This window comes from Felis catus, chromosome A2 (genome assembly GCF_018350175.1).
Source record: "Felis catus isolate Fca126 chromosome A2, F.catus_Fca126_mat1.0, whole genome shotgun sequence".
Classification (NCBI taxonomy): domain Eukaryota; kingdom Metazoa; phylum Chordata; class Mammalia; order Carnivora; family Felidae; genus Felis; species Felis catus.
The window spans coordinates 137,575,502-137,600,536 of NC_058369.1; the positions used below are offsets into that span (position 1 = coordinate 137,575,502).

Here is a 25,035-nt window from a genome sequence, read left to right on the forward strand (position 1 = left end):
TTAAGGGTTCTTTTAAACTCAAGATGCACACGCAACCTATTATTTAACTTTATCATTATTATTTAAAGCTTAAATATAGCAGATCTTGCTGGCAGCATTCTATTATAGGCACAGTTTCTCAAGAGTTTATGACTCAATGGTTTGAATTCACATAAGAACAAAATAGCACATAAAGTTGCCAGCCTGTATTTAATTTGTTTTCTAAAAAGGAATTAAATGGGTTATTTTTTGAAACAAATAGTACAGAGGATATATAAATTAATACATATTTTTCAAAGATCCATATTTTATTGTCACAGAAAATGAAACAGGTTAATATTATAACATCAATATTTCTCTCATTTAAATTCAGTCTCAATTGCAATTCTATGTAACTAAGTTTTAAATCATTATAATCACTATGATTATTAATTGTAATCTTAAAAATGATATTCTGCACAATATTATACCCTTAACATATATTTAAAAGGACATAAGGTAGACACTGGTAGAAATACTATTCATCAGAAATACTTGAGATCTTTACAAAAAAAGGGCAGCAAATAGCTGAAAGAAACTTGTAATTTTATAAATCAAAACATTAGTTAAATATACTGAGAGAGTTGTATAAAAATTTTTTATCATGTTTTCTGCTGTGTGAAAAAGTTCCATTATTGATATAATATTTTATTTTTACTGTGACTTAAAAATGTGACAGAATAATTAAGAAAAATATAGACCTTCATTATTATGATATAGAATGTGGTATAATACATCTAGCTGTGATGCATTACACAGGATAATAATTGTTGATGGCATTAGAGGTATTCATCCAGTCCCACAAAATGTTGTTGCTAGGATGGCATTACAGTATGGTCTATGAAAATCACTATACATAAATAAAGAGTATTAAAACACACACACATAAACATGAAGGAAAAGCTCTTCGAAAAGATCAATAAGAGTGATAACCCTTCAGGAAGTCTGATCAGAAAACAAATAAAAACAAAACAAAACAAAAACAGAAAGAGAGAGGAAACAATGACAAAGACACTACAGACAACACAGGTGTCAAAAGGATAATAAGGGAATAATAGTATCTCTACATATCCAGATTCGACAGTGTAGATGAAATGGGCCAATTCCTTGAAAAGTGCAACTAGCACAATTCATCCAACATGAAATAGATAATTTCATGGCCTTATAACTATTAACACATAGAAACCATAATTTTTAGAACTCCCTAAAAAGAAATCTGGCTCTGGTGATTCCCTGGAGAATTCTACAAAATATTTTAAAAGAATTAAAAACCAATTCCATATCATTTCTTCCAGAAAATAGAAAAGAAAAAAAAGAAAACCTCTTTGCTTACTAAATCTGTAAATCCAGTGTTATCTGACTTCAAAACCGGGCAAAGTCAGTAAAAAATTCTAGAAGATAAAATAGTAAAAATTGATGATCTAGACTTGATGAAGAGTTTTTATACATAACATTAAAATCACAATCAATAAAAAATAATAACTGATAAACAGGGCTTCATCAAAATAAAAATTCTGTGCAGAAAACCCAGTGAAAGAGATTAAAAGACAAGATATAGACTGGGACAAAACAATTGCAAACCACATAAGAAACAAAGGAAACATACATATGATATATATAACTATATATTATATATATATGACTGATATATATTTATATATTTGTGTATATATATATATGTATATACTCAGTACGAAAGTCAAACGTATCCAACAGTACGGATCCCAACAGTACGAAAGTCAAACAAGTCCAAATAGAAAATGTGCAGGAGACATGAAGGAATATTTTTTTTTCCTCCTATGAAGTTTTGCTAGAAAAACTCCTATTCCTTCTGTTATTGTTCTTAACACTCTACAATTTACTTTTGAATGGTTTACTTGCCAAATAGTTGGAAAGGATTATTGGTTTAAGAAAAGCCCCAATCAGCAGAGATTATTATATCTTTAAAATACCACAAATAAGTCTGAAAAGTTATCCAGCATCTTGCTGTTTCTGTAGCTGGACAACTTACATCTATTCATCAGCCTGCTGAACTGTTCCCTTTGCAGAAACATAGATTTTCCAAAAATTTTCTACATCCTTGTTTTTAGCTGTTGTGGCTTGCTGAATCAAAGCAGCTGAGTTTGATACAAGTTCAGTGTCATTTCCTTCAAGAATTAATTCCTCTTTCTGGGCTTGAAATACTGAACAAGCAACACCTGACCTCAACTGAACCCTGCAGATGTATTTTTCACCCGAGAAATTCTGGATTTCAATAAGAGAACCCTTCTCCTGAATAACAACATTGATGGGGAAGTGAGCATGCACAGGCCTCATCTTGTAACAGAAGCACAGTGTAATGCCCTTGACAGTGTTCTGTACGTGACCACAGAAAGCATCAATACTAGCCAGTTGTTTTCCATCTTCCACCATATGTCACCTTGGAGCCTCTTCTGTTTCTTTCCAAGGAGATTGAGTTTTACATTGATGTGATGGAAGTCCCTTTGCAGGGTTCCTCTGGGGCCCTTCACAATAACAGTACATCCCTTTAGAATGATGTCAACATTTTCTGAAATGTCAGCAGTCTGATTGCTGAGAATGGTCTTCATTCTCACAGTAGATGTAGCAAAGAGCAACACGAAGGAATATTTCATTGATAAGTACATGTGCTTGGCTAATAAACACATGATAAACTTTTCAACATCATTAGCTATCAAAAAATGCAAATTAAGTCAGTGTTGAGACATCACTACAAACCTATTAGAACAGCTAACAGAATAAAATGAAACAGTGGCAGTATTAAATGGCAATGAGATGCAGATAAACTAGATCTTATGCATTGCAGGTGGAATGCATGTTCAGTGGTACAGCTACTCTAGAAAATATTTTCACAATTTGTTTAAAGCTAAACATGCATTTACCATATGACCCATATGTGTTTATCAAATGGTCTCCTACAGTTTATCTCAGAAAAATGAAAACCTACGTCCACACAGATACTTGTACATAATTGTTTATAACAGTTTTATTTGCAATAGCCAAAAAGTGGAAACATAAAAATGTCTCTCTGTTGTACATCCATACCATGAAATACTACTGATAAATAATAAGTGTTTATTTGTCAGTAACATGCAACAAATTGTATGGATCTCAAAGACATGTTGAGTGGAAAAACTTAGTTGCACGACGTATGATTCCATTTATATAGCATTCTTGAAATGACGAAATTATAGAGATGAAAAATACATTAGGTCTTGCCAGCTGTTAGAAGTGGTCAACTGGGCGCAGGTTTGATTATTAAAAAAGAACCATGAGGGGGGTGCCTGTGTGGCTCAGTCGGTTAAGCGTCCGACTTCGGCTCAAGTCATGATCTGGCGGTTTGTGAGTTTGAGCCCCGCGTCGGGCTCTGTACTGACAGCTCAGAGTCTGGAGCCTGCTTCGGATTCTGGTCTGTCTCTCGGCCCCTCCCCTGCTCATGCTCTGTGTCTCTCTCTCAATAATAAATAAATGTTAAAAAAAAAATAAAAAAAAAGAACCATGAGGGAAATTACTGGAGCATGGAATAGTCCTGTATCTACACTGTGCTATTGATTACACAAATCTACATTTGTGACAAAATGACACAGAATTATACACATACATCGTTCCAATGTCAAAATTTCTATTTTTGATATTGTATTATAATTATGTAAGATGTATGTATGTATTATAATTATGTAAGATGTAACCAGTGGGGGGAACTGGGTGAAGAGTAAGAGTCTTCTCTGTATTATCTTTACAACTTCTTTGGGTATTGATTATTTCCAAAATTAAAGTTAAAAGGCAAATAAGTTAATACAGAAAGAAAACCAAATTAACCTGCAAAATCTTACACAGCTGGAATTGCTTTTTTATTTTTATATTTTTTAATGTTTATTTAAAAAATTTGAGAGAGAGCAAGAGGGAGACAGCTCAAATGGGTGGGGCAGAACGAAAGGGAGACACAGAAACCGAAGCAGGCTCCAGGCTCTGAGCTACCAGCACAGAGCCCGACGCGGGGCTTAAACTCACAGACCGCGAGATCATGACCTGAGCCTAAGTTGGACTCTTAACCATCTGAGCCACCCAGGCCCCCCTGCACAGCTGGGATTGTAATTGCAGTGCTCTTTCAAAGATATTTCAGATATTTCAGAGGTTTTCAGCAGTTGAATAATTAAATAAGACTTACTGGATCCCGAAACCATTCTTAAACTATGTGTTAACTAACTTCATTTTAAATTAAGAAAAAAAATGGGATGCCTGGGTGGCTCAGCCGGTTGAGCATCTGACTTTGGCTCAGGTCATAATCGCATGGTTCATGAGTTCAAGCTCCGCAGAGGGCTCTGTGCTGACAGCTCAGAGCCTGGAGCCTGCTTCGGATTCTGTGTCTCCCCCTCTCTCTACCGCTCCCCTGTTTGCACTCTCTCTCTCCCTCTCTTTCTCAAAAATAAAAATTAAAACTTAATTTAAAAAAAAAATATTGATTGAATATGTGAACTTCAAAAGGATTATTTTCTTAGCATTGTTTTGGAATTTCATAGAATTATGAATAATCATTACATATTGTGTCAAATATTTCTATTATTAAAAAAGTATCAGTTGATCTTTAATTATGACAATCACAACTGGAAATGTACTAGTATTCTTTTTTACTGATTTTTTAAAATAAATTTAAACAGATCATAGTAAAAATTAAGTCCATGCATTTTCCTGTGGAAATCACATTGGCAACAATTTAATAAAATATTTAAAGATGCAACATTTATCTGGAAACAAAATAATCAATAAATCCAAATCAGAACAACATATTTATAAATATATTAACTCAAGGATTAAAAGTCATAACACACTAAAGACAACACAGATGCTGCACCAAAAAATGCAACATGCATCATAAAATGCGGAGGGACTCTTAATATTTGTGTGAATGCGCATGCAGATAGGAGCTTTGTAACATTGCCAAGCATTGTGTGACAGCTGGTTTTAGCAGAATGCTGAATAAAATCTTTAATGTAACTTTCTGTTATTTGCTTTTCTTTTCTTTTTTTTTTAGGAAATGAATATCAAATGTCTATAATGCTAATAATTATCTTAATAGGTTAATAGTGAGTTACTCATGCTAAAAGTGAAAATCTGTGGGATTCATGTCATTGCTTATAGCAATTGAAGTAGTAATTCACATTTTTGTATCTTAGCCATTTGGAAAAACATTCTTCTGTCCTCTCTATTTTATGACCCTTCATAAGTGATGGGCTGCTTTCTTATGTTTTGGAGGTTTAGATGCTGGCAAGGTCACACAAGCGGAAACTAATTAGCAGGCTTGTTTCATAAGGGAGAATTGAAGTGTTGTCACGTGAAATAAAGGTTCTGCCTTCATACACTCTGGTTCTACTAGTCTTGAAATGCTGACTCAGGACCCAGAATGGGTATCAGAGAATAATAATAATAATAACAACAACAATACAAAATAGATCTCCTACCATATTCCATCATTGGACTAAATACTTCATACATATAAGCTAATTTTATCTTCACAACATCCCTATGATGAAATAACAATTGCCATTTTTTTTTAATTTTATAAGTGAAGAAACTAACAGGACAGAGATACTCTCACAACTGTTTTCGAAAATACACATTTTAAATAGCATGTACCCATTTTTTAATTTTATTTTTAAAATTCTTTATATTTTTACATTGTTTTTTATTTGGTTTTGCTTTTTGTGTTTTTGTTTTGTTTTGCCATTTAAAACATCAATCCTTTGTTTATCACAGAACATTTTAGATAATAAGTCATGTATTCAGTATTTAGTCATCAAGTACCTGTTGTGTCCCTACTAAGTTTGCCTCAGACTGTGTCCTTGGGGTGCCTTATGGTTCTTTAATCTAAACAATTCATGTGTAATGTGCTCATAAAAACGTATGTGAAAACTGAAATGTCTTGAATATAAGAATGTAGTCCAGTGGAAATTACAGTTGATCTGGTACAAGTTTGTTTAATATGCAGTCTGAGCATTTTCTCTACTTGGATGATTTCCTGTCTCTTTTAATGCTTTTTGACTATTATCTCAGTTTACAGTCATTTCTTCCTAAGAATTAGAATGTGAGCTTGGGGGGCCTGGGTGACTCAGTTGGTTAAGCATCCGACTCTTGATTTCAGCTCAGGGCATGATCTCAGGGTTTGCAGTTTGTGAGTTCAAGCCCAACATCGGGCTCTGCACTGGTGGTGTGGAGTCTGTTTGGGATGCTCCCTCTCTCTCTCTGCCCCTTCCCTGCTTGCTCTCTTTCTCTCTTTCAAAATAAATAAACTTAAAAAACTTAGAAGGTGAGCTTCAACATACTCTTAAGAACAAAGACAGGGGAAAGGAGAAGGGATTTGTTCTATTTTCTACTTTCTGAGACCTATGTATTCTGTTTTCTAGCATCCAATACAAACAACTCTGTTTTCACAAATGAATCTATTCTTGTGTCTAATCAGTGCCCACACTATCAAACTTTTGTTTAGCAAGAACTCTAATAATCTTACTTTGTGAAGACCTAAATAATAATTTTATATAATTATGGAGTTTATCATCTCGATATAGGGAATAAACATTCTATCTTAAGAAAAGTTATTTTAATTATGTAGGCAATTTAATGTATTAGATACATTTGTGTGAATTATAGCTTTCAAATATATTTATATAATTATATACTTATTTTAAATACCAGCATGATTAAATTATGATATATGAACTTTAAATATGATTATTCATTAAAAGTGAAAAAGATATAGAAAAGTCCTTTAAAATAACTACAACTTAATGTTACTTGCTTTCCCCTCCCTAGTCTGAGAAGAAGAAGAAAAAAAATTATAAATTGTTTTCAAATGCTTTGGTAGATTATTTAGCATCAATTACATTTATTGTTAGTAATGTTTTCTCAGTTTATATGGACATGGTTTATAGGGAAAATCACATTTTATATTAATGTTTGCAAAGAAATCAAAAAGCCTACCTCAGTAATGATATAACATGTTCATTTATTGAAATAATGATGATGGCAATTTTAGAAATAATTTTGTTAATGGAAGAGTGATTCATTGTTAGTGTGATATTTGAACCTATTGACATCATTACAAATGGCTTACTAGATTCCCTAGAGCTTTTTAGTGTACTCTTTGGCAGTTACTTAAAAGGAAAGACATCAATGTCTGCCAATTATCTTTGGAGGAAACAGAGAGTACTAATGCATTCAGACATATTAGATTTGGTTAAAAGGAAAGGGGACTGGTACAGGTTTTTCTTTGTCTTGAAAATTCAATGGAGTGAAATCCTAAAGAAAAAAAAAGTCTAAATAGGAGTAAATTGACAAATTATTTATAATTTATAACAAAACATGACACAATAAAAAGGATCAATACATTACTCCTCTCGCTGAATATGTCAAAGAACTACAGTAGGTAAAAATGTAGCCTTTCATGTATTGCTGGAGTGGGGGTAGGTTAGATCATCAACTTGATGGGCTGCTCTGAGTATTTCTGAATTTTCATCTGAGATTTAACAATTAATAAAACAAACTTTAAGACTACCAATAATTATATTGAGCCTCCATTATCATTTATCATTCCTACCCCTGTCCCTTTCCTCTCTTAATCATGCACAGGTAAACAAACAAAACCCTCACAAATTCTCTCTCTCTCCCTATATATGTGTATGTATATAAACACACATGCACACATACATATATACACATATACACACACACTCTCTCTCTCTATATATATATAATACTAATATTTTTACTAAATATATATTTTACACTAATATATAATATATATTTGGTAATATATTAATTTTTTTACTTTTGAATATATATGTATACATCTGTGTATATGTATACATATATACCAAAATTAAAAGAATGTTTTCTTCAATAAAACACACCCTTTTTTAAACTTCCACTTCTAGCCTTATTAGAGTATCATTGATCAGAGGACTCTTAAACAGCTTAACCACCAAGAAAACATTTTAATAATTTTTATAGATATTATACTATAAGCAGTGCTAAAATGTCACTCAGAGATTAAATATATGGTGTGGTTACTATAATTGCACATAACAAAGTAATTAATATGCAATTCTGTGTCTGTTAATCTGCATGTATGAAAAATACCCTTCTATAATTTTGAGTTCATTTAGGTTATTAATTTCTGAAAAGAAAATAATACAGGTGGGAATTTTATTGACTATTTTTGCACAAAAATTCTGTGTGCTTGTAACTACTTTCCTTGACAGTAGGGAAAAATTTGAGCCTATCTCTAGTGCCTATGCTCTTCCAAGTTTATAGCATCATTAAATCAAGCAGGGATATACATCTACTGGCTTCAAAAGTACCAGATAGTTGTATTTGTCTTTCCCTTTTCAATTGGACTGAAACCAGATCACTTAACAATAACAATATGGTCACAAAAAATTAAAAACAAAATAATATTAGAAACAAGAGGGAGTGCTGAAGCTATTGTGGAAAGATTAGTAGAACCAGTTGCCCAAATTCACAGCTACTGAACACAAAAATATAACACCAGTTTATGCAAAGAACAAGAAGGGTTTGTGTAAATACTAGGATTATGCAATTGTGTGTTCGTTGTGGCAGGTGAGGTTAGTTCATTTGTCAGAATCTCTGCCCATGACCTTCTCTCTGGGCATTTTCTGCTGCCTATGGAAGTCTGAAGAGGACACTCTAATCACTATGAATGGTCAGGTGGCTTCCCACTGAGATCAAAGATAGATTTTCTTTGTCAATTTTCTTTAGAACAATATAAAAAGTAAATAATGCTGTGGCTTTATAAGTACAAACTCCTCAGAAATATTCTTCCAGGGGCACCTGGCTGGCTCAATTGGGAGAGCATGCGACTCTTGATCTTTAGGTTATAAGTTCAAGCCCCACGTTGGGTGTAGAGATTACTTAAAAAAAAAGTAAAAAACCTTTAAAAAAAGAAAAAGAAATGTCCTTCCAAAATAGTACAAAAAACAGATAAGCATTTATACAGTGCTTTACTTACTATTATTTTCTAATCAGATGTATTACCTAAGGGGTTAGGTAAAACTATAGGAAAAAAACCACATAACAAAATATTTAGAAAAAAGTAAAATTTCAGGCAATACCAGTAAGAATTATTTAGTTTTGGAAAAGGAATATTTTCCAACAGTAATTATCTGAATGCTTTTAGTACACTCCTGTAATTAAAATTTCCTTCAAAATTGAGCAAAATTTTGAGCAAAATCTTCTGAGGCTATTTGTAAGTCATTATGCATTTATTGAGAGCTTACTTATTTATATTATATTATCTATAAAACAATAAAAATACAGTCTTTGTGGAAATGCATACTTCACAGAACACATGGTTATAGTAAACATTCGTTTGTACAAAGTGACTGGGAATCAATATGTTCTGATTAATTTAGAAATAACCAATTTTAAATAATAGGAAATATAAGCAAGTCTAATATGAAATCATACTAAAAATAATTTTTATTTTCACAAACTATTCATAAATATTTCTCTTGCAATGTTTTAATAACTATTGTTAACATCAATTACCATTATATACTAAGGGATAAAACAATTCTTATAGTTTTCTTTTAATTCTTTCTTTTTTTTCATTAGGTTTGGAGTTAATGGTCATTCTTTAAAAGTTTAAATTAGATTTTCTTACAATATGAAAGCAGAAGTCATAGCAGTTGTGCATTTTAAGATGATATATTTTAGAAAACGGACACTTACGTTTTGAAATTCATTTCACTGCCAGCCATAGAATGGAAAGTATATCAATGTCAGTATGAATGGAATGGACTGTTCACAGCACATCACAGGAGTCCACAGATGGCCACAAGAATTAGGCTGACCTCCTACTAGTCTCACTGAAATTAGCAGGAAGTGAGTGTATCTTCTCAATGAACTCATATTTATTTAAAACCATACAATTTGCTATTCTCATTTTCATGACAGAAAGTATATATTTAGTAGCCACCTTCCTCATGTAACATAAATGAGATAAACTATTCTCCAGAAAATTAAAAAAAAAAAAGAGGTAGGGAGAGAGGGAGAGAAGGAAAGAAAGGGGGAGGGAGGAATGGAGGAAGAAAGGAAGAAAAGAAGGAAGGAAGTGAGGGAAGGAAGTGAGAAGAAAGGAAGGAAGAAGAAAAGAAAGGGAAAGAAGAGAGAAAAATGATGTTTCTAAAAGAATAGATGTTTAAGTCCTTTTAAAATATGGGTCACTTCAGATGAGAAATGTTCTTGGGAGGGGCTTGGGAATAAATTATTCTTTTCATTGAAAAAGGTATTTAAATCAATATTAGGGAAGATAGCCCTATGTCACTGAAAATAGACAGATGTCTTTTTGCATTAAAACCTAATGCTTCAAGGTTATGGATCAGTGGCTAGAAACACAGAGATCACACACTTCTCTGTTTGCTCCAATCGCTAGAAGGAGAGACTACTACCTATCTGCTAGGACACCTTTCTGTTGGGATTGGAGTAGAATTCTGAGTGGTGGTTTTGAGCTAAAAATAATTTCAGGATTTAGATTCTCCAGAGACCAACTCACTCTGCTAGGATTTGAGAAGTTCTGAATAATTTGTGCTGACAGGCTTTTGATTTGCCCTTTTCAGGTCTAGGGTCTGTTGTCTTCTTTTAAGTGTTGTCAAATTTATAATGGCCTTTTTCCAATCCTCCAGGAACAGATACAGAGTTCTTTGGTTTGTAGGAGTCCCTCACATGAGTAAGGGTGATGCTGTAGGGAGTTTGTAATGTAGAGTTTGTTAAGGATAAAGTGTTCAGTACTGTCTTCTATCCTATTCAGAACTTTAATACTTAAGGTCTGTAAGATGGAGTTTCTCATTACAATAGAATACTTAGAGTACTTAGTTTTTGTAACATTTTCTCTTTTTTTCCTTTTTTTTCTGTAAAGATTTTTTTTTATTTTTAAATAATCTCTACACCCAACATGGGGCTCGAACTCACAACTCCAAGATCAAGAGCTGTGTGCTCTACCCACTGAGCCAGCCAGGCGCCCCTGTTGCATTTTTCTACTACAGGATAGAGCTCAGAAATATTTTCATAAGTTGAGATATAAAGTAAAAATAAACATTAACTTAAGGGCTGGCTCATATGTTAGCTAATAGGAAGAAGTTTGCAGTACTAATAGGCTTGACAGACACCGCTAAATTTTCCTCTCTTTTTTTTTCTTTTTCTTTTTCTTTCTTTTTTTTTTTTTTAATGTGGGGCAGCTACCTTTTGACAAAGGGCCAAATCAAACATACAATTTTGTGACAATATATTACTTGAGAGTCATGTTTGGATGGTTGGGGGGAAAAAATAAAAGGGATGTCTTCAAATAGTAATTTGTGATACTGATTATGCAATTACTGATTTTTGCCAGTTAAGAGCTTGGAACCTGAGGTCAGACAGACAAAAGTTTAAATCTGGCTCCAAGAATGAATAGGCCTGTAGCACTTGAAGATGTTACTTAACTGTGTTGACTCATGTATCTATCTATGTATGATAATAAAGATAAAAATCTCATAGGAGTGTCATGACATTTAAGTTACACAATGCATGTGAAGCTTTAGCATAGTACATGGCGCATTTTTATCCTCTAAAAATTTAGCTGCCATTATTCATCATGCCTTTTGCACCATCGTTATTACTGACTGACTTGTTCATTTTTTACTCCACTGTATAATCACACAGAGTAACTTGCCCAGAAAAGTTTCTTCATATCTTCTAATCAAGTTGAGTTAAATATAAACATTGATTCCATTTTGTATTACTTTAGGATCAAGTTATTCCTCTCCCTATATGCTACTTAGCATATTGAGAGACTGCTGTTTAGGGCTGACTGACATAATGGCTTCATGTGTACTGGGCCTAATGCCATCAGATAACAATTGCATTTATAAGAAACTTTAGAGATCAGTGTAAGAACTTGCATAACCTGAATAACAGGGCAAAGAATATGCAGAATGCTCATTATTTCCCATAGGATTTCAATTTAACTGGGAAAACTGTAATTTCTTTTTTATAGGGAGGGTGAAGCATATAATATTAGCTCTGAATCTGATGCAACAATATTTGGAAAAAGAAAACAGAGCCACTATATTTAGAGGAAGATCAGGTTTCTCTTTTGGAAGATAAAACAGGGGCTAAGTGCAACCTAGAGAGTAGAATGCTTAATGCACCCTAATCATTTTATGGCACTGTATGGAAAGTAAAGTAACTAGTTCCATCCCTGTGATTTATTACATATATATTGAATAATATTCTTAATCTCTCAGAGCTTTTAGTGTTTTTAGCTATATGATGAAGGTAGCCATATCTGACCTTCCTTGATCACTAGAATCAGATGATAAGTTGTCAAAAATCAAATGAGATCAGCAAGTAGAGGTATATAATGCACAATAATATATAATAAAGGTATATATATATATATATATATAAAATGTGCTATATGATCTAATTATATCATGTATGTTATGATCTTAACAGTCTAATAACTCAGGGTTTTAATAGAAATATATATATATATATATATATATATATATATATATATATACACACTCTGAAGTGTATACATTATATACATATATACAAATTTTAGGTATATAATATATACATACATTATATATATATTGCACACATATGTGTACTATGATGTATAATATATATTCTATACATATTATATATGTATAACATATACATATATTTAGGCACATTTTATATGTATAATATATAACATAGATACCTATATTATACATATGTATAAATTATATACATATGCATAATATGATAATGTATATACAATACATGCATATTATATGTATCTTTAATATATTTACCTTATTCCCTTCACCTGTGCCCATTAATTTCTATGTTTGTTTATCTGTTTTCCCACTGTGTTTTTGCATGCAAAGCAATTTTAGTTTTCACATTTCTGTTTTCATCATCTCCCTAGATACAAGGGAGGAATCTGGTTCTCATACATTAGCATCTATCCACTCAGGCTTCTGCTGAAATGAACAATCTTTGAATAGCCTTTAGCATTCTTATCTTCTAGCATATTCTGTGATAACCTTGCCTCCTAGTAATTCCTCATTATCCGTATTTTGATGCAAACCTAAGGCATATGTATATTCTATTTGTTTTCTCTCAGTTACTTCTGCACTATACTCTAGAGAAGTGACATTTGGCTGTAATCATGTGGGCAGCTCAGAATTCTGTGAGGCTGCTCTCAGGCACTTAGCTAGACAGCTTATTTAGTGATTGCCAGTCTCTGATACTGGTATGATGCTATATGGAGTGTTGCACTTCCTTAGGTCACCCCATTTTATTCCTTGGTTTGGCGAATTTCGTAAATTTTCTCTTAAGGTAGAAAGCAGAGCCCTTTCAAAATAACCATGCACAGAAGGGGACGTCCACTAAACTACTGTCCTAATTTTCAGCTATCCTACAAGCAGACTAAGTCTTGCTTTCAAACCTGGGAAACCCTCTCTCAAATATATGACTTTTCCCAAGTCCTGAGGGTGAAGATGAAACTTTTAAATTCTCTCTATTCAAGTATCAGGTTTTGTTTTATCATACTCAGGCTTTGGAATTGAAAAAAAAAAGAAGAAGAAGAATGACATTAATCTCAGTCCCCCAGATGTCTATAAATCAACACCTTTGATTTCAAAGTTCTATTCTATATTAAGATTCCAAACATCTGATTAGATCAGTTGACTTCTTTATACTTTCTGGGCCCTTTAATCTTCTCTTTCCTAAGGTGAATGAATATGTGCCCTTTCTCTTTCCTAAGGTGAATGAATATGTGAATGAATATGACTGCCATTGATTCTTTGTAGAAAGGAAGGATACAAAGGCCATGTATTAGTTTGCTGGGGCTGCCATAAGAAAGTACCACAATTTAGGTGGCTTAAAACGCAAAAACGTATTGTCTCACAGTTTTGTAGGCTAGAAGTCCGAGATCAGGGTGTTGGCAGTGTTGGTTTTTTCTAAGGGCCGTGGGGAGAATCCATTCCATGACTCTCTCCTAGCTACTGGTAGTTTGCTGGCCATCTTTGGCATTACTTTTTGCATCACCTCAATCTCTATCTTCATGTTCACGTGCCATTCTCATTATGTCTGTGGCCGTGTCCAAATCTCCCCTTTGTATATGTACACCAGTCATGTTGGATTAGGGACCTGTCCTACTCCAGTCTGATCTCACCTTAATAATATCTGCAATGACCCTACTTCCAAATAGGGAGACATCTTGAGGTACTAAGAGCTAGGATTTCAACATATGAGGGGTAGGGCACACAATTCCACTCATAATAGTCCACAAGGGCAAAAACTTTTTTAGTTAATACATCTGTATTTTGTCCTGTGGTGAATTACCCTTAATAGTTTATTCACTACAGTGTCCCCTCACTAATATAGATCATGTAATTCTTTGCAATCTAATCTAATCTGTAACAAAAATGCTGGTTTCTCCCTAATGTGTCCTTTTTATACACCAAAGCGAAAGGGTGCTCATATGTGTCTTTTAATGAGGAAGCTACACTTAACCACATATATCTGTGTAAGTGCTATTAAGAAGAAAGGTGTTAATAAAAATATAAGCAATAAAGAATATATGATTTCCACATATTAGATAAAAGCTATATTTGATACTTCTGACTGTTGAAAAATCTCCTCTCTATATTTTCTAGCATTTATTGTATAATAAACACCAGCAACTTTTGGAAATATAACTTATTGCTACACAAATTATCCTAGTCCTTTATTATGATGTAAACACATTTAAACAAACTCTATGTGGTTTGAAGAGTAAAGAGTTTATTAAGATAATAACTATCCTAACAGGTGTGAGGTAATGTCTCATTCCCTGATCATTAGTGATGTTCAATACCTTTGTACATGCCTTTGTATGTTTTCTTTGGAAAAATGTCTCTTCAGGCCCTCTGCCCTTTTTTTTTTTTTTGTAATCCAGTAATTATGTTTTCTTTTGAGTTGTATGAGTTCCTAATATATTTTGGATATTAACCCCTCATCAGAGATGTGGTTTGCAAATATTTTCTCCCATTCTATATGTTGCCTTTTATTTTATGATTGCTTCCTTATTGTGCATATTATTCAGCCATTAAAAAAAGAAAGGAAGAAATTTTGATATTTGCAACAACGTTGGTGAAACTGAGCTTACTTTTAAAAAAATTTTTAATGTTTATTTATTTTTGAGAGAGCGAGAGAGAGACAGCATGAGGGAGAGAGGAAGACACAGAATCCAAAGCAGAGAGCCCGACGTGGGGCTTGAACCCAAGAACTGCAAGATCATGACCAAAGCCTAAGTTGGACGCTTAACTGACTGAGCCACCCAGGTGCCCCAAAACTGGAGCTTACGATGCCAAGTGAAATAAACCAGATAGAGAAAGACAAATACTGTATGATATCACTTATATGTAGACTCATAAATTGTCAAACTCAGAACCAGAGAGTAAATGGTGGTTAGGGGTGTGGAAAAATGAGGAAATGTTGGCCAAGGGGTATAGGCTTTCACTTATAAGATGAATGAGTTCTGAGAATATAATGTACAACACGGTGACTATAATTAATAATACTATATTGTATACTTGAAATTTGCTAAGAAAATAGATCTCAAGTGTTCTCAGAACAGCAAGGAAAAAAAATGGTGTGAGGTGATGGATGTGTTAATTAGCTTGATTGTGGTCATCATTTCACAATATAAACATATATTAAATAACACACCATCACGTTGTATGTGCTAAATAAAAAATAATTTTTATTGTTTTATTGTTTATTGTCCTACTTTAATTCATAGTCTCATTTAAAAAATGAAATTCTCATGTCCTTTCTATATATTGTAATACCAAAAACAGTAGGTCCCTATTTTCCATTTACTTAATATAAAAGTATTTTTAAAATGCTATATAACTTTTTAAGCTAGATAAACTATACATATAAAATGTAAGGAATATATACTATATTCACCTCTCTACCAATTATGGAGAATAATTTATTTTAAAAAATGTATATATAAGCTGGAAAAACAAAAGTTACCTATTCATAAAGAGTTACTCCATTTAGTATTTCTGAGGAGACAGTTTCAGATCGAAACATATTTTTAACTATTTCTGATTTTTCTTATGCTTTTAACATGTGACTGAGAGTTTGGATGCATAAAGGAGTCTAGAGTCATGGCAATTCTCCCAAGACTTATTATAAAAACTCTCAATTATCTTCTTTGTAATTGACATTTTGAAGGAATAAATATGTTCCGATTTTATTTTGTTGAAAGTAACCTATTTTTGCTTGCTTATATGTATGAAACTTAGGGGAAAAAAGTCAATGCACAAGGAAAAAAATATATGAATGTATTTGTTGCAGATGTCAGGAAACAATGCTCCATAAATATTTTCATGTTTTCTCACATTCAGGGCTTACTGAGCAAAGATTACTGACAATCTGTGTAAAGGATGATTGAAGGGAAAAAAGCAAGCCTTGGACGTTTCTGAGAAATTTATAGACAGTCTTCCCTGGAGCCATTTGTTTACATTCCAGGGGTTGTAAACCTAGAGACCTTCTCCTTCCAGAGAGTATGTATTTATATTCTAGAGCAAACATCAATTTCTTTCCATTTCTGGAGAGATAGATGTGCCAACCACCTTATATAAGCTCCCAGTTTCATAGTTTTGGGGTTACCCTCCTGTGATACATACCCTGCAATACATAGAGTTGACATCATATGCTTTCACCCCTCACCCTGTGGTGATTTGGAGAATGGGAACTGGCACAAAGTAATTTGTAAATCGAAAGTCTGTTTCTGACACAAGGAACCAATTCTCTGTGTGTATGTGTGTAACATGGTAATGCATATTATGCAAGTAGGATAATGTTTCAAATCATTCTTTCATAGTTTCAGGCTGTCTAACTACAATAGATACAAAATGAACAAGTATAGGGGTGCCTGGGCGGCTCAGTCGCTTGAGCGTCCAAAGTTGGCTCAGCTCATGATCTCTAGGTTTGTGAGTTCGAGCCCCAAGTCGGGCTCTGTGCTGACAGCTCAGAGCTTGGAACCTGTTTAGGGTTCTGTCTCCTTCTCTCTCTGCCCCTCCCCGCACCCCCCTGCTCAAAAATAAACAAATATTAAAAAACTTAAAAAAATTTTTTTAAATGTTTTTATTTTTGAGACAGAGAGAGACAGAGCATAAGCAGGAGAGGGGCAGAGAGAGAGGGAGACACAGAATCTGAAGCAGGCTCCGGGCTCTGAGCTGCCAGTATAGAGCCCAATGCAAGGCTCGGACTCATGGACTGTGAGATCATGACCTGAGCCGAAGTCAGAGGCTCAACCTACTGAGCCACCCAGGCGACCCAAAAACAACTTTTTAATAGCACTGGATTATGTAATATCTATAATATTTGCGAGATACACGGAAAATAAAAATTATAGGAACAAAAAATAGGGCACGTGGGTGGCTCAGTTGGTTGAATGTCCAACTCCTGATTTCAGCTCAGGTCATGATCCCAGGATCATAGGATCAAGCCCAGCATCCGGCTCTGCACTGAGCATGAGCTCTGCTTAAGACTTTTCCCCTCTTCCTCTGTCCTCTCCTACTCCCCTACTCATGCACATACTCTCTCTCTCGAATAAAAAAATGAAAAAAAATTATAAAAAATGAAAAAATGTGTTTTTTCACTATATATTGAATACAGATATATAGAGGCATAGGTCAGCAATTTACCACTTTAATGGACGGAAAAATAATCTACAGTAATCTCTGTAGACACCTTCAACTTCTATAGTTGAAGGACAGCTGAAGATTAGGGAAACAACTTGATTAAGGGATATCAGAATTTCAGAAAAGCCTGTATTCACAGCTTCAGTAAATTTCTAACCAAAACTGGCCTCTCACATAAAAAAAAAGGTTTGATTCTGAAATTTGTGATGGGGGCATAGCATATGGGTAGATAAGCTTGAAAATACTGAATTCCCTGTTCCCATCCTTAATGTGAAAAGATGGTAGGCTCCTCTTTGATGCGGTCTCTATACCTTGTATAGTACTTGTAGCATAGTACTTGTCCTTTTCAAGATTTTTTTCCCACTTCCACCTTGGCCACTAACCAAGAAATAACAAAGGGTCTGAGCATGGTTCAAAAGGGGGAGTGCGGGTTCTGCCAGGAAAGGAAATGGATCTTTCATGAAAGAAACAGCAAAACCTAGATAAGATATACCAGTAACCAGTAAGATCGTGTAAAGTATGACTGGGAATCATCTTGAAATCCTGGACCAAGAAAAATAGAGTATAAATATGAATAAGGGAAAGTTTGTTGAGAGGGAGACAACTCCTATATCGGTGTTTAAATGCCCCTGGAGCCTGTCTTAATGCAATGCTGCAATGGAATTTGAAACACTTGCAAAAAACGATGGCCCACAATGTATAAGGTGGAAATGTTAGAACTACCTTGGCAGATTTTGAGGAAGGAATGAAATGTACATTCTATTTTAAAAGATCCAAAGACCTATCAGATGACTATGTTCCTTGGAAAATTTCACAAGATCACCTTTTATTGAAACAATAAGGAATTCATGAGTGAGTGGCACACTTGCATCATACAGAAGCTCTTAAATGGTCACAACTAATGAGAAGTGATACTGTTAGAGAAAGTGAGGGAGGGAGGATTACCAATGATGAAGAAAACAGATATGCAAAATAGACTGGGGCAGGAAGCTGACCTATAGGGAGCTCTGCAAATATGAGATTGTGTTGTCTAAGAACTTTCCTCAAATATTTGAGAATTTAAATATGGGATATTAGGAGATAATTGATAATGGAAGGAAAAGCAGAAAACATACAGAGAAGAGATAATTCATATTAATATTACAGTTATTTTGGTCAGAATCGTCAGAGGACTAAGAATGATTAGCCAGTTATTTTCTGAATTGTCTGTAAGTTCTAGTTCAAATGAGCCATTGGTTTTCTTGAGTTTCTCTCCTTTGTAAATTACCTTGTTCAATGTTTGAGGTCTAGTTTCATCTATGCTATCATTACTCTTTATTATCTTCCATCTGTTACAGTTAGCCCCTCCTCATTACATAAGTGAATTTTTACCTTTTAAAATACCCTATTCATCATCCTGTAGTGTCTATTTCTGATTATGAGTGTTTTGGAAAACTTTACAATGTACCTACCCTATCCATATGTCTAGAATTAACAGTGATGGTCACGCTGTAGGGATCTTTATTGTGTCTCCCTCACCGAAGGACAATGTGGAAATTCTCATTGAGACTGTCCCTGTAGAAATGTGTGCTGTGCATGTATGTATAAATTCATGTATTCTGAAGCAAGTTATGAGTGTTTTTCCTACAACAGAGCTAATTTGTACTTAATAAGGAATTAAGGATTTTGACCATATGTGCTAATTAACTTACTTCCTCAAACCTTTCCTTTGAGAGAGTTGACATGATTTTATTTAATAAAAAGAGAGAAGCTTTGTGAATTTTACTGTGAGTTGGCATATGTACCTACCACTTTCCAGCTAATTTGAATGTGGGAATGATATTACATGATCAAAGTCATCGCTCTCCAAAATTATTACACTGAAATATCGTGTTAAATGTCTGTTATCACAAAATTATAAAAGTTAAGAAATGCGTGGATTTAAAAGACATTTTCATGATTATATTTTAGATTTTTTTCATTTTTTATAGAAGTTTTTTTTAATATTTTTCTTCTACTTACCTAATTCAGATACTAAACTATATTCAGATACCCACTTTATGTCAAATTACTGTAGTCTCAGAAATCCAGTTTTATTGAAGTCAAAATTACTTCATAGGTGCTAACCCAAACTGTGTGCATAAAGCAGATATTATGCAAAATTACAGCTTTTTACATGTTTCTAATATTCTTAACATGTAAATTAGAAGTTTTCAGTAACCTCCTGCATTTATGTTTTATTAAATCCCTGCATTTATGTTTTATTAAAACATAAAATTATGTTTTATTAATTCCCTTATTATAAATATTTGTTGAGAGCATGGGGGTTGTGATTTCATAGCATCATTTTCTCAGTACCTCTTGAAGTTATACGTACAATCCTCTGAAATAAAAGTCTTATGGACAGTCCCTAATGATTTGTTGACATAATGTTTTATCGGGTTTAAAAATAAAATTTAAAAATTCACATCACTGATTTGTTAAAATGTTGGCGACCTATGTTTCTGTAATAAGCACAGCATTCATATTATACAGAAAATGGTGCTTTAAGACAGTTTTTTTTGTTTTCCATTTGAGAGAAATGGTGACACCCTTGTCGCCACACATCTCTCACTGTGGAAGTTCTGTATCATCAAAGTGAATCAGGTATTCCATGGAAAATATAGATATACTACTGTGGCTTCATTTGATGCTATAAGAAATAACCAGTGTGCAGAAATATATATAAATTTCTAATGTTCTCAGCCCTGGGAAATATAACTGGGAAGAAAAATGATCTTATTTAACAGATTTTTACTCAGCACTTCCAGTGGTGCCGATTTCACTGCTGTGGATGGTGCAGATAATTTTGTCCTTTGTGTTTCATATTAAATTGCCTGGAGATTTTTTCCCCTTTAAAAATTTACTTAATAAGAAAGATATTAATCATGAATTAAAAGGTTAATAACAAAGCAGCACTGACAAAAAGTCTGATTATTTAAATACAAAAACGCGGGGCGCCTGGGTGGCGCAGTCGGTTAAGCGTCCGACTTCAGCCAGGTCACGATCTCGCGGTCCGTGGGTTCGAGCCCCGCGTCAGGCTCTGGGCTGATGGCTCAGAGCCTGGAGCCTGTTTCCGATTCTGTGTCTCCCTCTCTCTCTGCCCCTCCCCCGTTCATGCTCTGTCTCTCTCTGTCCCAAAAATAAATAAACGTTGGAAAAAAAAATTTAAATACAAAAACGCATGCAAAGGAGGAAAAATGATGTCTTTTACACGGAAATAAACTGAGCATTGTTTTTCAATCTTGCCCAAAAAAGTAACTAAATGCAAATCATTCTCGTACAAGGTCTACCAAAACCTAAAGTTGGTAAAGCTCTCAGGAGCCATTCTGGAAAAAGAAATTAAAAAAAAAAAAAAAAAAGATAACCCCCTGTAATTAAATACTTATTTTGATAATAACAAGTGGAATAATAGATTATCTTAAACCTTATCAGAACTACCAATGGATTTCAGTTCCAAACAAATATATTGCCTTAGGCTCAATTTCTGCAAATTCTGTACTGTACTCAAGACTTTGCCAAAATGAGTCAACCCCACAATCTGAAGTATGTTAGCTGCTGATTTATCAGTGACAAGTAGTTCCAATCACGTATCTTTAAGTGTGTCTGCTCCAGTCGTCTTTCCATTTGAATATTTTTTAATGCTTATTTATTTATTTATTTATTTACTTATTTATTTATTTATTTATATATTGAGATGAGGGTGGGATGGGCAAAGAGAGAGAAAAGACAGAATTCCTGGCAGGCTGTGCGCTGATACCGAACCCATGAGATCATGACCTGAGCCAAAAATCAAGAGTTGGACACTTAACTGACTGAGCCAGAAACACCCCCCATTTGAATATTTTAAATCAATTACCAATTAATATTTCTGTTTGTAGATGAGCTTAAGAATCACAAGATAAAAATGTATAACTCATGACTATTTTGGTCAGATTTTTGCTGTTTTACACTCTGCATTTTAGAACAGTTGTTAGACAGCTAACGTTTATGTACTTATTCTGTTCCACACCCTGGGCTTTTGGTGGAGAGATCTTAATAACCCATGATGATTCCTGCTTTATGTTATCTATACCCTTGGGTAATCCTCTCCCTTTTAGTGTGGATGAGACCTGTCACTTACTTGTAACCAGTAGAATGTGGCAAAGATGATGACATTTCACTACTGTAATTATGGAATATTACGTAAGATTCCATCTTGTTATTAAATTTGCTTGGTCTCTATTTCTGACTTTGAAGAAGCAAATTGTCATGAATGAAGTGACCATGTTGGAAAAGTCTACATGCCAAGGAACTGGAGGAGGTTTCTAGTTGCTGAGCATGGGCATCACCAAAACTAAAACCCTCAGTCCTGCAGCCAAAAAAGAAATGAATGCAACTAATGATTTGATAGAGTTTAGAAAAGGCTTTTTCTCTAATCAAGCCCCTGATAAGACCACAGCACTAGCTGACACCTAGATTGCTGCCTGATGAGAACCTGAAGCAGAGAACTCAGCTAAGCCATGAACAGACTGACCCACGGAACGTGTGAGATGATAACGTGTGTTGTGAGGCATGTAATAATTTGTTCCACGGCAGTATAAACCTGTTACATAGTTCATACACATTTACTTCACCAAATTTCCAATGCGTCAGTCACCTATGTTTTACCGATGAGAAAACTAAGGATAAGATAGCCTAGATAACTGGGGTACCTGGGTGGCTCAGTCAGTTAAGCAATGGACTCTTGGTTTCAGCTCAGGTCATGGTATCATAGTTCGTTTGTTTGACGATGCCCCACATTGGGCTCCAACAGCTGGCAGCGTGGAGCCTGCTTAGGATTTTCTCTCTCCCTCTCTCTCTGCCCCTCCCCCACTCATTCTTTCTCTCTCTTTCAAAATAAATAAATAAATTTTTTTAAAAAAGAAAAATAGGGGCGCCTGGGTGGCGCAGTCGGTTAAGCGTCCGACTTCACCCAGGTCACGATCTCGTGGTCCGTGAGTTCGAGCCCCGCGTTGGGCTCTGGGCTGATGGCTCAGAGCCTGGAGCCTGTTTCCGATTCTGTGTCTCCCTCTCTCTCTGCCCCTCCCCCGTTCATGCTCTGTCTCTCTCTGTCCGAAAAATAAATAAATGTTGAAAAAAAAATTAAAAAAAAAGAAAAAAGAAAAATAAATATAGCCTAAATAACTTACTCAAGTTCCTAGAGGTAGTACATGTCCAAGCCAAAATTCCAAACAAGGGCTGTGATCTTGATATCTCATGCTGTTAATACCCTGTTGTGTTCCGTTAAAACATTGTTCATGGAAATTTGACTGACTTACTGATAAGGAATACAAATACTTCTTTATATATTCAGTAAATTATTCTTACAAATTATTATTATTTATATATGTGTGTATATGTATACATGTGTGTGTGTGTATATATATATACACACCCACCATGGTTTTGACTAATATAACACAAAATACAAAGTTCATTTTACCAGGAAGCCAACAAAATATAATTTAATGTGAACATAATTAATTCAGATTATTTAATAAAATTCAACACATGGTTGCAAGTTAGCTTCAGTTAATTATTTGGTTAGCTGGCAACTGAAAATACTGGGTGGTCTTAGGTAGTTCTCAGGAGACCTTTCTTTCCATGTGGTCTTCTCTCCTAGAATGTACATGCCAATCTGATTTTACATAGCAGTTACAGAGCATCAGGAAAATGAAAACAGAAGATGGAAGGCTTCTTGAGCCCTTTTTCAGAATTCACACAAAATTCATTTCGGTGAATTCTATTGGTCAAAGCAAATCCCAAAGTCAGTGAAGAGAGAAATGGTATCCACCTTCTAATAGGAGAAGCTACAAAAAAAAAATGGTCATTTTAATCTTACCCCCGAAGAATTTTGAGGATGACTTCTGAGCACATTATTGAAATAAAAAGAAATGGTTAGAGGAAGGTTGTTCTTTTCAGAATATAGGAAGTATATGGTATATACATAGAAATACAAGCTGCCTAATTTTAGGATGTTTAGAAAAAAATATAATACATCATGTTCACAACATGGTGTATGCTTTTTTGGAGAAGTTATCTTCTTTTTCTTTTTCTTTTTCTTTTTCTTTTTCTTTTCTTTTACTTTTTATTTTTTTAAATATACATCCAAATTAGTTAGCATATAGTGCAACAATGATTTCAGGAGTAGATTCCTTAGTGCCCCTTACCCATTTAGCCCATCCCCCCTCCCATAACCCCTCCTGTAACCCTCAGTTTATTCTCCATATTTATGAGTCTCTTCTATTTTGTCCCCCTCCCTGTTTTTATATTATTTTTGTTTCCCTTCCCTTATGTTCATCTGTTTTACCTCTTAAAGTCCTCATATGAGTGAAGTCATATGATTTTTATCTTTCTCTGACTGACTCACTTAGCATAATACCCTCCAGTTCCATCCACGTAGTTGCAAATGGCAAGATTTCATTCTTTTTGACTGCCGAGTAATACTCCATTGTATATATATACCACATTTTCTTTATACATTCATCCATGGATGGACATTTGGGCTCTTCCCATACGTTGGCTATTGGTGATAGTGCTGCTATAAACATGGGGGTGCATGTGTCCCTTCGAAACAGTACACCTGTATCCCATGGGTAAATTACTAGTAGTGAAATTGCCGGGTTGTAGGGTAGTTCTATTTTTAGTTTTTTGAGAAACCTCCATACTGTTATCCAGAGTGGCTGCACCAGCTTGCATTCCCACCAACAATGCAAAAGAGATCCTCTTTCTCTGCATCCTTGCCAACATCTGTTGTGCCTGAGTTGTTAATGGTAGCCATTCTGACAGGTGTAAGGTGGTATCTCTTTGCGGTATCTTTTGATTTGGATTTCCCTGATGATGAGTGATCTGGAGCATTTTTTCATGTATCCATTGGCCATCTGGATGTCTTTGGAGAAGTGTCTATTCATGTCTTTTGCCCATTTCTTCACTGGATTATTTGTTTTTTGGCTGTTGACTTTGATAAGTTCTTTTTTATTTTATTTTTTTTACATTTATTTATTTTTGAGAAACAGAGTGAGACAAAATGAGCGGGGGAGAGGCAGAGAGAGAAGGAGATACAGAATCCGAAGCAGTCTCCAGGCTGTAAGCAAGCAGTCAGCACAGAGCCTGACATGGGGCTCGAACCCATGAATCATGAGATCATGACCTGAGCCAAAGCCGGACGCTCAACCAACTGAACCACCCAGGCGCCCCAAGTTTGATA

At 34.4% G+C, this 25,035-nt stretch overlaps 1 pseudogene; it reads right to left on the reverse strand.

Moving 5' to 3' along the window:
* Positions 1 to 2,031: 2,031 nt before the first annotated feature.
* Positions 2,032 to 2,606, reverse strand: LOC101086129 (annotated as a pseudogene).
* Between the last annotated feature and the right edge of the window lie 22,429 nt (positions 2,607 to 25,035).